The following is a 16130-nucleotide window of genomic DNA, read 5'->3' on the forward strand; positions in this document are numbered from 1 at the left end:
TAGCAGGATAAGCTGTTTGTTTTATGTCTGATATACGTCATATATAATTTTAAAACGCTAAGCTAAGCTGCTAGCCTGCTAACTAAAAACACAAAGGGAAATGTTTCATTTATACATTTCAGCTTTGGTAACAATGTGGTATTTAACAGAAAAATATACATTTCCATGAGAAACAATAGAATAATAATAAACGGATCATAAAGATATTTTTTGCATTGGATTGATACCAGACACCTGCATATCTATATATATTAACATTCAAAGAAGAAGTTTACCAATAGTATTTGAATGTTTTTGCAGTACTGTTTGGCTAGTGACACAGACATGGCATGTAAATATGATTTAGACATGAGTGGACAGATCATGATTTCACTGTTTTCTTTATTGTTTATTGCTGTCTTTAAACGTTCAGATGAGCAGATGAGTTATCCGAAGCTGTTGCACCAGTAGATTTGAAGGGTTCTCCGTGTGCTTTGTAAGTGTTTGTCAACTTTCTGTGCCGTAACGCCATCCCAGGCTGGCGGGCCAGTCTGTGTGTGTGTCTCTCTTGCGGTGTTTTATGGGCTGTATGCTGCGGTGCGCTGACCTCGCTCTCACCCTGGTGCCACCCAGCCAGTGTAGGACTCAGGCACCATTAGCCCCTGCCAAAATCCTACAGCGCCACATCTGCCATCCATAAACGCAAGCCACTCTTGCTCTCCATCTCACACCCCTCCAGCCCCCTCTTCCTCCTCCTCTCAAACATATTTGCTTACTCTTGTTTTCCAAACTGAGCGGCACTTAAATTATACTCCTGCACAATCTCTGTTTTACATTCAATTTAAACACTCAGTGGTTCTCCTCTTATCGCTTCCTCCCCTGCAATCCATCTCTCTCTCTCTCTCGCTCTCTTTTTCGTTCGCTCTCCTCTTCCAGTGGAAAAATCTTTCACGCTTTATGCCTTCAGAGGGATCCAGCTGTGTGTGGTGGCAGTGAACTGGGAACCACAGGACATTCCTGGTCCAAGAGGCCCTAAACCACCAGCGTTAACTCTTTCAGACTGTGGTCGAAACCAATCACATACTCATGTGAGAGCTGTCCAATATACCTCCATGTAGTTTGTCCCTCACTGTCACAAACATTTCGCTTTCCATCAGCCCAGACAAAATTCAACATTTCCACGTTAATCCCAAGTGGATGTTTCTGGTAAGCGGTGGGAATCGAGTGAAGGAAAAACTTGACAACTGCATTCCTCGCATGTTTTGAAAGGAATATTCCGGGGTCAATACAAGTGAAGCTCAGTTGACAGTATTTGTGGCATAATGTTGATTACCATGTATAATCAGTTTTGACATGTTCCTTGTTTCCTTGAGAGAGAAAAAAAAAAAAAAAAAAATAGCAGAAATCAAGATTACAGTGAGGTACTGGGGCCCATCTTTAAACATGAAAATACTGTTTTTAAAAGTCAAGACACAAAACAAACAATATGCATGTTGACTTTTCTATGTAAAGTTGTATTCAATTTCACTACTCCGTTTGCATGATAACATTAAAACTCTAAATGACTTGAGAACACGATGAAAACATCTTTTCAGCTCAAGTTAACAAGAATAAACATAAGTGCTTTGAAAAAATGATAAGCTTCAAGAAAATGGAGCCAGTTTTTTGTGGATTTAGGCACAGAAATTGTCGTTGTAATGTAACAAAAACCCTTAAAAATGATGGGAACCATTTTACTGCTGAAGTTTTAGTGTCATTTTAAGAAATTACAAGCTTCATATTTCTGCATTTTAAATCAAGGTTACAGTGAGCACTTTTAATGGAAGTACATTGCAATTTCTATATTTAAATCCACCAAAAATTTGACAATGACAGCATACCCTTTAAACAGCCTTAAAAATGATGAGAACAACTTTACAGCTCAAGTTTTAATAGAATTAATATGAGTGATTGGTCACATTTTATTTTAAAAGAAACATTTTCCAAGTCCCCAAGAGTTAAGCAGTTGAGTTTTACCATTTTTGAATCCATTTAGCCGATCTCTGGGTCTGGCGGTAGCGGTAACGGTCTAATCAGATTCAATGATCTATGCTAAGCTGTAGCTAAAAGTGCAACCGCCAAACCCGGAGATCGGCTGAATGGATTCAAAAACGGTAAAACTCAACTGTTTAACTCTTGGGGACTTGGAAAATAATACTATACTTGGAAATATACTATTTTCTAAAATAGTGGCATGTTACTTTAAGATCCAATTCTCGCTATTAACAAACCATTAACTACAACTTTTGCCTCAAACTCCTAATTTGCTGCTTATTAATAGTCAGTAAGGTAGTTGTTAAAGCTGCAGTCTGTAAATTGTTGGGGGTTAAAAATTATCCGAAATCAATATTTGAGCAAGTACATAACCAGCCAGTGTTCACAACTATCACCTTACTTTAGCCCGATTCACAACAGTTATCTTATAACAATGTAATTTGAGTGGTATGGGTAGGTTTTCGTGGGAAATTCGAGCATGGCACTGTGTCATTACGTCACGTCTGTAAACAAAGTAGTTGACACAGCTAGTAGCCTATCGCATGTGAGGATCCTGCAGGTGCCAGATCGTTTATAGCAGTGGTCGGAATCAGGCGGCCCACGGGCCAAAAGTGGCCCGCCAGCAATAATATTTGGCCCGCGCCCGTAGCCAGATTATTTTGATAGCAGCTGGTTCTGAAATAGATGTCACGACAGCAACAGTTACTCACAATTGTATGTGAGCGGAGCGGTGTGAAGAGCGGATCTTTTAAAAGTCGGAGTGTCGTGGTTTTCACTCGCTCCAAGAGCGCTCCATCACCACTCCATCACGAGTATAATTCATGCGAACGACCCGTAATATAACTGCATATTTAGCAAGAATTCACATGTTAAACATATTTAGCTAGCTAGATAGAAAAGGATGACTCAAATCAGAAAGAATGTGAAGAATATGATGACTGCAGTGGACATGAGCGGGAAGTTACTAAGGAATTTGTTCCTTCTGAATATTTTCAGCTGACAGTTGCCTTTTTTTTTTTTTTTTCAGAGAATTGTGAGATATAAACTCGCAATTCGGAGAACATAGTCTTTTTCCCCCCTAAACTGGACTTTAACTCGCAATTCTGACTTTATAACTCGCAATTGCGAGTTTATCTCTCACAATTCTGTGAAAGAAAATTCATAAAATCAGAATTGTGAGATTAAAAAGTCGCAATATGCTCTTTTTTTTTTTTTTTTTTTTCAGTGGCGGAAACGGGCTTCCGTTGAACTGTGATATTTCAAACATACTGAAATACTTTAGACGCGGAGCGGTGTTTCTGATATCAGTGAGCGCAGAGCGATTATTAAATGGTCGGAGCGCAGAGTGGAAATTGTTGACGCTCCACTTCGCTCACATACTCTGATCGGACACCGCCACACAAATGTGGCTTTTTGTTAATGACTGTGGCAGGATTTTACACAGAGTAACAGCTCACTACCAGTTACAAAATACACTGTAACAGTCAGTCAGAGTCAATTCTGGTTGCATTTTATCATCAATTAATATCTTACATTATCCTTCGACTATGTTCTGGCCCGCTATCTAGTGGTGAATTGTTTTTTTTTTTGGCCCGATGCCAAACTTACTTGCCGACCTCTGGTTTATAGCCTTCTCTCACAGCAGCTAGAGTAATTAAATGTATCATTTCGATGGCGAATTGAAATCCAGAAAGGATTGTGTGTTTATGAAACACATGTGAATTAAATTAAATTATATTCCAGTTTTAAATGTGCTTCTGATTACATATAGCCTGGGATTACACAAGATTTGTATTTTAAAGAAAACCAGTTCGAACGGAGCATAGTTTGCTTTTTGGGTTAAAAGAATTTCTTAATATGAAATTTGAAAGGCATGACAATTAGATTAAACTGTACAGAAATTGAAATCTACAGGCTAATACGCACTACACCCATAGTCACATAATGCTGATGTTGTTAACATTAATAATTTGAGAATAAAGTATAACAATAATAATAATTTGCACGGTTAGATCTGATACGAGTTAACCGATCATTAGATTTAAATCACCATTGGTAGCGCGATTTATTGTAATGCTTTTTTCCTCAGTTGGTCAGAACAAACGTGGCAGACTTGTTACTTGTTTAGATGGCAATATACGGTGAAAATTCTTATTTCGGTCATATATTCCAAGACGTAGGCTAGAATCTGGGATTCTAGTGAAGTACAATATCTACACCGGTGTGGTGACTGACAGCTACACATTCACCTCAAAATATTAGATTCATCCGCAATGGAGCCGTGCCGGAGCGCAACCCCACGCACAGAAGATAATTCCACAAAAAGCTGCAATTCCAGGTTTTCAAACAGAGATGGCGACAAAGAGGCAAAACTTACAGACTGCAGCTTTAAATTTAGGTATTAAGGATGTAGAATGTGGTCATGCAGAATATGTGTTTTATGAGTACTAATAAACAGCCAATATGTTAATACTAGGCATGCTAATAAGCAACTAATTAAAAATGAGAATTGGCCCCTGTAATAAAAAGTGTTAAAATTATAAGATGCCCATTTTCGCATTCATATCAATAGAAGTAAACTGGGACAATTTTTTGATTAATTTTAAACAGCATTTGCCATGACAACATCATGAAGACTCTAAAACAGCCTTTAAAATGACAAGAACAATTTTACTCATCTAGTTTTAACAGAGGAACAAATATAAGTGATTTTACAAAATACAAGCCTAACATTAGTGTTTAAATCAAAATTACAGCGAGGCACTCACAATTAAAAGGGGGCCAACTTTTAACAAATTTAAAGTAGAATTGTTGTAATTTTTAGTTATCATGGCAACAAAGGTTTAAAATAGTATAGAACTTAACACAGATTGTCACACTAAAATCATGTTTGCACATATTTAATGCTGTTTTTAACATCATATACGCTCACATAAGTACGATCCCTTACAGCAGATTTTTGCTTTTTTTAACAATGAGGGATGAGTCTAGATTAATTTTTGTGTTAATCAACATTACGCCACAAATGCTGTCGATTGAGCTTAACTCCTATTGAACCTGGAATATTCCTTTAAGGACAATCTCCAGCATGGGAGGATTAGATTTCCTCTCTAGATTATGAACATTTGGCCAGGCATACCACACCCCATTCAGCTTTAAACAAGATGTGTTCAACACATCCCCGCTCAATGCCCCCGGTGCACTACAGCTTAAAAAATGAATAAGAAAATAAATGGAGTGCCTCAACTTAACCGTCCAGAGCTTCGAGTGCACCCCTAGGCAATAAAGAAGTATTACCCTAGTGCGATTGTTTTATCATTATTTGACTTTTTCCACCGTAATCAAATTCACAGCACAGGATAAAAATGTACATATTGAACTTTTGATACCCCATTTCTTGGATCACGTTGTGTTTTTTGAGCCCAAAGCTTCACCTTCTCTTTTCCCAGACATATTGGCATGCGTCTGCGGTGTGGTCCCAACAGAACCTGGGGATGAATCACGTAGCTGCAAGCATGCAAGAGAACTGTTTTATGATGAATATTACAATTCATAAATCATTGTTTCTCAGAAGAGCGAGGGAAGGGAGCGCAGAGAGAGAGAGAGAGAGAGAGAGAAAAAAAAACAACTGTAAAGCATTTGGGGATCCGGCAAGAAAACAACAGAGGGTCACGCTCCCTGTGTGAGAGAGTGTAGATGGTGGTGAAAAGGGGGCTTCAGGTCAGGGAACCACCAGGGAGAGGGAGTGGTGGAAGAGTCTGCAGGAACGAAGGAGAATAACAGCACACATACACGCTCCATCTGCGCCATAAAGGCCCATAGAACCTCGCTGTCATCTGCATATGGCAGCATCGCAGCATAAATTATGGTCACTATGCATTCGCTCACCAGCGATAATCATCCCTCACCGTTGCCAGCGATTCTGAACGATGGCAGCCAGAGGACAGTAAGGGCTGCAGTGAGGACATACTTGAGGGAGATAATATTCCAGCATGAGGTTTGGTTTGAGCTAAATGATGAGAAATAAAAGATTGCAATGACAGTGTTTACAAAGAGTTTAGATGCGGGTTTTCGCCACTGCCTCTCTTATAAAATCACGAGACACTCTCACTTTGGGTTTAGGCTGGAATTTAGTTCTGCGCTATTCCGCAACACTGCTAAGGATGCGTTTAGTGACTAATAAAAAAAATTTGTGTTTGAGAAATTATTTCATGGGTTGATTTGTCAACCTGAGGCTGTAAATAAGCAATGCCATTATTTGTAATGACATTGGTTAAAAACATCCCAGACTTGTCAGATTGCCTCAATAAGATATTTAACATTTCATGTCTGTGGAAGGAAACCACTTCCACTAATACATGTTTGCCATCTAGTGGCCACTAAGGGACCTTTTTATGGAAAATGCTTCAAGAACACTAAAACAAGCACAGAAATTATATATAGACATTTAATAGTCAATTAGAGCACAGAGAATCAATACCAGAGTATCCTGTGACACAGGCAGCAAGTGTCATGTTATGTTTCCATTGCATTCAGTTCATAACTTCCTGCTTCTACTCCATGTCAGTGTCGCAGAGGGCCGGTGGCGGCTCTCTATTGACCCAGGGCAGAGGGGCGGGGACGTAGGTCCAGTGCGGATACACCCTCTTATACAGGTTCATCAGCACTGTGTCCTGAGAGCGCAGCTGATTGTCAAAAACACACTTCATGTGGCCATGAGTACCTGCGAAAGCACACAAATAAAAGGGAGTCAGAACATACTTTGAGTCAGTGGTACCTAACATTCCACATTGTTTTAAGAATGTACTTTTACCTTTTTCTCCCCAATTTAAAACTAGACCAGCTAGTGCATTGTTACAATCATTCAAAGTCCTTATATTTTCTTTATATTTTACTGTAGCCTGTATATTTTCTGCCCAATTTAGGATTTAATCTATAATAAATAAAATTACCAATATTGTTTTAGTAATATTGTTAAACAAACAAAACTGATTATTTTTGTATTTATGCGTTTATTTTTATTGACATACCAGCATCTATCGCTATTTTCTTGGCAAGATCAATGCATTTTAAAAGAAACAAATTGTATAAATGTCCAATATTCATGACTGATTAATTTATTTTATTTCTGATCTTGGCAATTTTTTATAATGAATAATAAAATTAATATTAATACTACTATTAATAATAATAATAATAAGCTTAAACACCTAATTATTTTGTAATTATTAGTAAAAACAAGACTTAAAAATAATGATGATTAACTATATTAATAAACAACTATTTTTATTAATAATTATGGATTACAAATAAACAATAATAATAAAAATAAGTTAATTAAATTTAAGATTATAATCCTAAAAAAAATAAATAAAAAAAAAATAAAAAAAAATCTCTTGCGATCTAAAGGGTTGAATATGTATCAATCTTTGAGCTGTTTTTCTTGTTTAAAACACTAGTAAATGGAAAGTTTCTCCACAATTAATATTTTGTTCCTTACCTAATGCTTCCTTGATGTGTCCTCTTCGTCCCCATTTTGTACGAAGTTCTACTGGCTTAAACCACAAAATATCATCTGCAAAAGAGAAGTGCTTTAATGTTGGACTCAATCTTTGTTAGACCTCTACACACACACACATCTAAAAGGTAAACAGAGGAAATGACTAACGCCTTCCTTCTCACCTCTGTTGAAGAACATGTAACGGACCACAGCAGAGCGCCGATTGATTTTGAAAGGGTGTCCGCTCAGCACGATTCTCTTCAACACCACACGCTGAGGATCACAGCTCAAAAGAGTGCCTGTGACCACCAGGTCCTGCATACCTATGGTAAATGTAAAACAAAAAAAGCTTTACCACATGCTGTACTGGTGAAGGCAGTTCTCTTTTTGAGTTGAAATGTTTTGTATGATTCTCCCCACCATTGTCTCAGTGTTTGAAGACCAGAACACCTGCGGTGGGGAAGGTAATGGGGGCATAGACAGACATCACTGTAGGAGCATCAGGACCCAGAAACCGCTCCATCTTGTGTTTATCAGCTGAAAACAAAAAAAACAAAAACAGACTGTAATATCATTTAAGGGCATTTATTGGGACTTAAACCTGTCAGATACATCATGTGAACAAAAAAAAAATTATTTAAAAGCATAGTTTACCCAAAGATCGTATTTTGAGACTGACACAACTTATTCAGAAACAAATCAATCCTATAAAGAGAGACATAAATATGAAGAACATGATCTCTTATTACCAGAAGTGTGCTGTGAGAAGATGGCTGAAGCTCTGAAGCGTCTAAAACCGCATTGAAACACCAGGTCTTCTTTAGACTTCACTGATTCTGTGTTGCTCGGGTGCTGCCGCACCAACATATGCATCACTGACATCTGCAAAATAGACAATTATTTCAATACTGACTATAATCATTTGTGAAAAGAATGCCTTTAAACTGAACGCTACTACTGTATTTCAAAACACAAGCATCACTAGGACATTTAACCCTTTTGGAAAATTTGATGATAAGTAATTACTCATAAAATATTTAAAAATCCTCTAAGTTGCAAGTACCTTCTGTTCATGTGGTAGCAGGGACACTAGAACTAACGGTTTGCCGGTTTGAAAGTTACTGAGGGAGGAACATCCACAATATGAAGAGTCACATACCAGCCTTCCTGCAGGAAAAAAAGGTGGATTTCCAAATAAAATTCCTTTGGTAAACAGTGAAACACCAACATTTCTGGGAAAAAAACAAGATATTCGTGAGAACTCTCTAAACAACACCCCTTTCACTCCCTTTCCCCCCCATACAAACCATTGCTCCTTCCTCCTCACTAGCGGCATCTGCTAGTATTCGGCGGCGCATGCGCTCAAAGTTCTGGAACTGGTAGATGCGCGAGTAATCAGGAGGCAGATTCTCCAGGGGGTCCCATGGGGAGGAGCGGAAACTCTTCAGACCTCTGAACTTCTGAAACCTGAAGATACAGAACAGACCACATACATATACTACTACCACCATTCAGAAGTTTGGCATCAAATATTACTTTTAATTAATACTTTTATTCAGCAAGGATGCATTAAATCGTGGGGAAGTCGTGGCCTAATGGTTAGAGAGTCGGACTCGTAATTCAAAGGTTGCGAGTTCGAGTCTCAGGCCGGCAGGGATTGTAGGTGGGGGGAGTGAATAACCAGCACTCTCTCCACCTTCAATACCACGACTGAATTTTATCTTCTGAACTTTTCCTGAGGAAAAAAATGCATCACAGTTTCAACAAAAGTATTAAGCAGCATTATTTCTTGAGCACCAAATTAGCATATCAGAATGATTTGAAGGATCATGTGACACTGAAGACTGGTGTAATTGGCTGCTGAAAATTCAGCTTTGCCATCAGAGTAATAAATTACATTTTTACTAATTACATTACATAAAACAGTTGTCTTAAATTGCATTAATATTTTACAACATTACTGTTTTACTATCTTTTTATCAAACAAATACAGCCTTGGTGGGCATAAAATATTTAACTTAGTATTACCTTTACCATCATCTAACGATCATTTAATCCAGGGGTGTCAAACTCAGTTCCTGGAGGGCTGCAGCCCAGCAGTTTTATTCCAACCCAGCTCCAACACGCATACTACGCAGTTTTCAATTAAGCCTGAAGGACTTGATTAGTTGGATCAGGTGCGTTTAATTAGGGTTGAATCTAAACTCTGCAGGGCTCCGGCCCTCCAGGAATTGATGCTGCGTTCCAGGCAGGTTTTTGAGCCTGTAAGTCACGACTTCTAACCACGACTTTGTAGCGTTCCAGGCAAGTCACGCCAAACTGCCTGAGCGCAAGGAATTGTGGTAGCTAGATGTAAACAAACCAGCATGGCGAACCGTATGGGGCTTATGCTCATTTACAATAATTTCTATCGCCAAAGGTGCTTCCTTGCTTATTTAAGGGAAACAGAGGAGGAAAAACAGCGCATAATTTGTATATTTTGGAAATGCATCTGTAGGGGCTGCCATTGTTGTTTCGCAGGCTATGTAACGTCAGAGCGCGGAACTGAGAGTACATCAATCTAGTACGAGTTCACGGGGTGGGAAGTCACGGGTTTGACTGCCGTTCCAGTGCACTTTCACGGGTAGAAGGTTGGAAAAACACGGGTTATGGGTTGCCTGGAACGCAGCATGATTTTGACACCCCTGATTTAATCTTTTAAAAGACTAATGATTTTTAATTTATTTATTTTTTTTAATTAAACAACACTGTTAAATGTAATTTTGAGCAGATATCCAAATACATATCCAAATTTTCACAGTAAACATAATACTATGATGCCTAACTTTTTTTGTTTTTTTTTAAATACTGGCCATAACATGCAACATGCATGATTATCTGCTCATCAAAGGCCTGTCATTGTATGAAAAAAGATCTCGTAAGTAATTTGTGTTCCACAGACAAAAAAAACAAGTTGGAACAACATAAGTGAAAAAAAATAATTTTGTTTTCATGTGAACGTTCCTTTTACATGGCTGGAACTGTCCTGCATCTTACCGTGTCTTGGCTGGGACATCTAGGGGAGTGTCGACTTCATCAGGGAACATCTCATTGGCACGTGCCTCTCTGTATCTCCTCAGCCCCTCTCCCTCCTCGGCCTCATCCATGCCTTCGTCATACTTCTGATCGGCTCCAGTGCGTCCTGTGGAACTGATCTCCTCCTCCTCTTCTTCCCCTTCGTCATCATCTCCTTCAGAAGCGCATTCAGACCCAGCATCCTTCGAGAGGAAGAGAAGCATGTAAAAACATTTCTCTAGACATACATCCATGTAGAGTCTAGCAAACCCAAACAAAACCCGCCACTTCTTTGAAGTCCACTAAACAGACAGCCGAATGACTGAGATGGGGAAAAGGACAAGACATACCGCTGGGGTGCATAAACCCCCCTGTGGGGTCAACCTGCAGAACAATCGCAGGTGCAGTAATAAAAATAATCTCTGTAATCATCTGTAGTACCATTTCCCTATTGTTAACATCTTGCATTGAAAAGTCTCCTTTGGTGTGCCCCAAGACTTCAAACGCATGCTAATTATGATTAAAGAAAATAAATGGACCAGAGCTTCCATACTTGTCAAGCTTCCCCTTGTTCTTTCAACCCCAGCTGGTATAAATAAATGGCCGACCCCTCCGCAAGTCTGGACAGGAAGTTCTGTCCAAAGAGCAGGAAGACTGAAGGCTTCTCTCGGGACTCCCTCTCCAAACACTATTGTTGCGTCGAGATGCCTGGCACTAAGGCCAAGCAGCAGATATTGAGAAAACAAACAGTGCCTCTCCACCACGAAGCGCACAGTCACGTATGCACTGTTCCGCCCGTGCCGTGCCCACCCTCTATCTCATCCTTCTGACTTTTAGACCTTCAATCGTTATCGGCAGTCTTGGGTTTAACCCGCTTTTGCCAAGCTCGCTCCTGGTTAGTCACTTCTGCTGCCACCTCACTGGTTGCCAAGCAACAAATATACAAAACAAAACCTGCTTTCTTCCCAGGGTGTGAGGTGTCATTGTTTATAGAATAAAAAGAAACCTACAATCAAGAATGTGATCAGCTAAAGACGAAAAACAAGGAAAACATTGAACCCCCTCCCCGCCCCAAACAATAACAATTTTTTTTCCTTCCGATTTACACAATTCACCTGGGTCTATCAAACAAAACAAACAAATTGGAAATTTGTATCATATGGAGAAAAAAAAAAAAAAAACACATTAAAAACCTGTGACTGCACTGTATTAAAATAATAAAAACCCACCTGAAATTCATTACCACCATCCATTTCATCTTCCATCACCCCATCTTCATCATCATCATCATAGCAGCTTTCAACGTCATCATCATCCTCCCCCTGCTCAGCATCATTCAATGATCCATGTGGCCTGGTAGTCGGACGTCCCCTTTGGTACTGTCATCACTCTCCTTTTCTTTCTGGCCTCTGCATATAATGAATAGATCACATCAATAGTTTGCAAAATATCAGTATTGTCCATAATTTTTTTCTGTGACAATCCATCAATTCCTGAGCTAAAAACAAATATTCTGGAGGAGAAAAGTCTTTGTATATGAGTTGCAGCGGTGCATAATGCGTCATATCATGAACAAGATGAGAAGTTAAAGTATGATCTGAACTCGCTCTGAATGCAGTCATTTATATCCGGTATGTGGGCAGACACAAATCATATAGAACAATGAAGCCACTCACATTATATTAAAATCTCCATCTTGCTGACACTTCAATAAATTATCTCAAAGAGATGGATCAGATGTATTCATTTCGACTGGATGCTGCAATATTGCATTGCAGTCACTGGACACTAAAAAGGAAATACAGGATTGATATCTGATTTGACGCTGTCAGTGTTCAATGTTATTTTACTATCATTTATCTATAATAATAGTTTAATTAATATTATGAATTAGCTTTTATTTTTGTTTTTGGCTTTTATTTTAATTTTAGATTCTTTAATATTACTATTTATGTTTAACTTATTTATATTTCAGTTTTTATTTATTTTCCAGCAAATAAGTTTGAACTTCAACTTATTACAGTTAGTTGCAAAGGCAACCTTTCAAATTTTTATTTGCAGTTTTTTTTATCCAATATTTATATTTTATTTCAATTAACAAAATGTTTTTAATACTTTTAATTATCAATAATACACCTGGTTTGAACAGGGTAATACAGTACCTTCTGCCTCCTCCAGCTCTGCTTCTGTGGGCCACGTTTGTTCCCCATCCATGGGATCCACTTCTGCCTCCGCCTGCAAGCTCTCCCTCTTCTCAGGGTCTGCTTTCATCAACACCCGAACATCCCCATTCATATCCCCATCACCACCATCCTACAGAACATGTACAAAGAAAAATAAACCAATAAACATCATACAATAAATCAATTAGGTACAACAAATTAAGTCTTCAGCATCAAGAAAGCAGTCAGTCCACAGTTAAAGTAAAAGTGCTACATGATAGGACAAAATTACAGGCAACTATAATGTAATTAACCAATGAGTTTTCAATGAGGGATTTTATTCAGTGTTTCTCAACCATTTAAATTAATTATAAACGTGTTATTTCTAGACTTGGAAAACTGCCATAGGCATTTTTACAATGAATATACTTTTTCTACTAAAACCAAGCTCTAAAATATCATTTCGATTACAAATTGTGAATAAATTTTTATAATTCTTCACACCAGTAATAATTAATCCTTCTAATTTATCCATTAATTAAGGGGGCCATTAATATTAAGGGCATCATTAAGCCTTCAGATTGAGGAGGTAGTGGGCTTCAAATATTGTTGTGGACAATAGGGGGCCTTGGAGTCAAAAGGTTTAAGAATCACTGCTTTTCTCACTTGTTGAGCCTGGTTAGGATACGGTGTTGAACTTGCAATTTATGACTAAAAAAGTTCCACATTGATAAGTTATAAACCCTCTTATGAAATGATGAACAAATAAATGACAATAAACCCCTATTACAACAAAATCGTAGCCTCCTAACCATCATCTCGACGTCTCGTCCTGGCTTCACCGGTCGAGAAGCTGCTGTCACGATGGGTAGAGGATCTGCAGGAGCATCGATCTGGCTGAGCTGAAAGTCTCCATGACCTGTGATATGCACCAGCCTGTTGACTTGCAGAGGAGAGCCTCGAATATATCCTGACACACAGAGGGTCCCTAACCCTGTGGCTGGGCCCCCTGTCTCATTCTGGCTGGTGTTGGGTTTATATGTGGCTCTCTGAGCCAGCAGGTGCGAGCGGCGAGAGCGGAAGCCCAACCGTCTCTGCTTCTGTGCTGACAGGTGCCTCAGCAACAGAGTAGCATCCTGCTCGCTATCCATAGAGAAGAGACGAGCATCTGGGAAATGAGACTCTACCAATCGGGAGAGCACTCTCCGAGACTCTTCACTGCTAGATCAGCCACTCCCTGACACACCAGTGCTGCAGGGCAAAGAGGAAGATGATTTGATTCTTATTGGTCAATTGTGATATTCTGTTAAATATCTGTGCATAATGACTGCTAAACTGTATAACTGATCATTTCCAAACATATCTTACCGTGACTTGGCAAGCCCTGTGCAAAGAGACAGGACAGACAGTATTCTCCATAGCTGTCCCAACCTTCAGTCGACTCCAACACAAACACCAAACTGTCTGCAATCTTTGCCACATCCAGGAGTGAATGCAAGTCAGCTGGAATGAGACATGGCCTTTAATCATAGCCCAAAAATGTATGTGCCACACTTGTAATATAGAGAAAAACAAAACACAGAAAATATAACACATATGTTAATTTAAAAAACAAATTCTATACAACTTTGCCTACATTCATTTAAAATAAAACATGAATTAAATTATACATAGAGAGAGAGAGAGAGAGAGAGAGAGATTAGCTAAAAACAACATTTAACAGGGCTATTAAATTATAAGATGACAACAATGGTAATCTAAATTTAAAAATAGGGGAAACAAGCATGCACAATTAGGAGAATATTGACAAAGTATTAAATGAAAAATTCATTTAAAAAAAATCTCTAATATAAGCTGATAACTAATTTAGTACCAATATAGTATATCAATGTTGTATTTATTTTATATAGTATCTATCTATACATTGTGCATCCTTAAATACAAGCACACTTTTGCAAATCATTTTACAAAATAGTTAATGACTTCATAGATCATCTAAAAATACAATATTATTGCATAAAAGTAAAATTAGTTCTGACAAAGACGTCGTGTCATAATTAGTATACTTCAACTTCACAATGCAGTTAAATTCGTACATGCGTTTCTTAAATATCTGCACTTTTTGGAAGAAATATTTCATTAAATTGATCAAAAGTGAAATTAAAGACATTTATAATGTTACAAAAGATTTCTATTTTAAATAAATGCTGAGCTTTTGAATGTCCCATTCAAAAAATCATGAAAAATCATGAATCGTGATTTCCATAAAAATATTAAGCAGCACAAGTGTTCTCAACATTGATAATAATGTTTCTTGAAAACCAAATCAGCATATTAGAATGATTTCTGTAGAATCACTTGGCGTTTGTCACTGTTGGAGCAACAGTAGTATATTGTCAAACATTTGAAACTCCACTGTGCATCATTAGCACTTATTTACCTGTGTCTGGCCTGTAGAAAATCAATCTCTGTTTAAAGCGGGGGAGGACGAGACCAAAACTGTCCTTGGCCCCAATGACTCCTTGATCTTCATGCACCACACCACCAACTCCTTCACCTCTCAATATTTTTGTGACAGCCCCGGCATCCACTCCTGTATGAAGGGCTATGACTGCCACCAGATGAGGGGGTCCATCCCTGCTGCCCAGCTTCCTTTTCTCTGTCAGCACCTGCCACCATCATCAACACAAAAAGAGACGAGTTAGTCAGCTAATCTCTAGACTGTAATCCCTGTAGAAGACTGTATTGTATTAATGAGACACTTTTGAGCTGTTCCGGCTAGGAGACCAGCTTAAATCGTTAAGATCATCAAGCATCCTAGGCTAGCTTTTGTCAGCAGGGCTCAAGTTAAACGTATAAACTATATGCACAGAATCACTTTAATATTAACTCTACTTGATCACGCCTCGGGTCTTTAAACACGTTCAGTCAGACAGGCACTGCTCACGTGACGGTTCCCGCGCGTGTATTTTAAGATAAACTCATCACACATACTCTTGTTTTCCCTCCCGATCTCGCCTTTAGTTCGGTGTTGTCCATGCTTGTGCTGTTTGTTTTTCTGTTTATAAGCCCCAGGTCTGTGCGCCTGCTGCTGCTCGCCTCCTGCAGCCATTTTCTGTCATGCCGCACATGTAAACTTTTATGACATCTTATCCACATGCCTGGCTTTCCTTCTGCAGAATCACCACTGAGTAAGAAAGTGCGCGCGTGCCACCTACTGTAGGGATGGTGGACACATGTCCCGAGTTTTCGAAACAGTGGCTGTGTTCGAAATGGCATACTTGCTTACGGCATACTGCTTACTGCCCAGTACACAGTGTATACTGCAGCAGCGGCTCGCCCATAGAGGGCGCTGGGGCGCCGACCTCCCTGCCAGTTTTTTATTTTTATTTATTTTTTTA

General features: G+C 38.8%; 1 pseudogene across 1 annotated transcript; it reads right to left on the reverse strand.

The window, feature by feature from the left end:
- Positions 1–6448: 6448 nt before the first annotated feature.
- LOC306853813 (pre-rRNA-processing protein TSR1 homolog) lies at positions 6449–15841 on the reverse strand (annotated as a pseudogene). The gene is made up of 14 exons (XR_013786061.1): positions 15677–15841; positions 15170–15398; positions 14098–14232; positions 13542–13980; positions 12730–12880; positions 11797–11976; positions 10550–10770; positions 8821–8980; positions 8577–8680; positions 8263–8395; positions 7934–8050; positions 7696–7836; positions 7514–7588; positions 6449–6736 (listed from the first exon to the last, which is right to left on the reverse strand). The product of XR_013786061.1 is annotated as a pre-rRNA-processing protein TSR1 homolog (transcript).
- Positions 15842–16130: the final 289 nt, after the last annotated feature.

Source organism: Barbus barbus (genome assembly GCF_936440315.1).
Source record: "Barbus barbus genome assembly, chromosome: 34".
NCBI classification, from domain to species: Eukaryota; Metazoa; Chordata; class Actinopteri; order Cypriniformes; family Cyprinidae; genus Barbus; species Barbus barbus.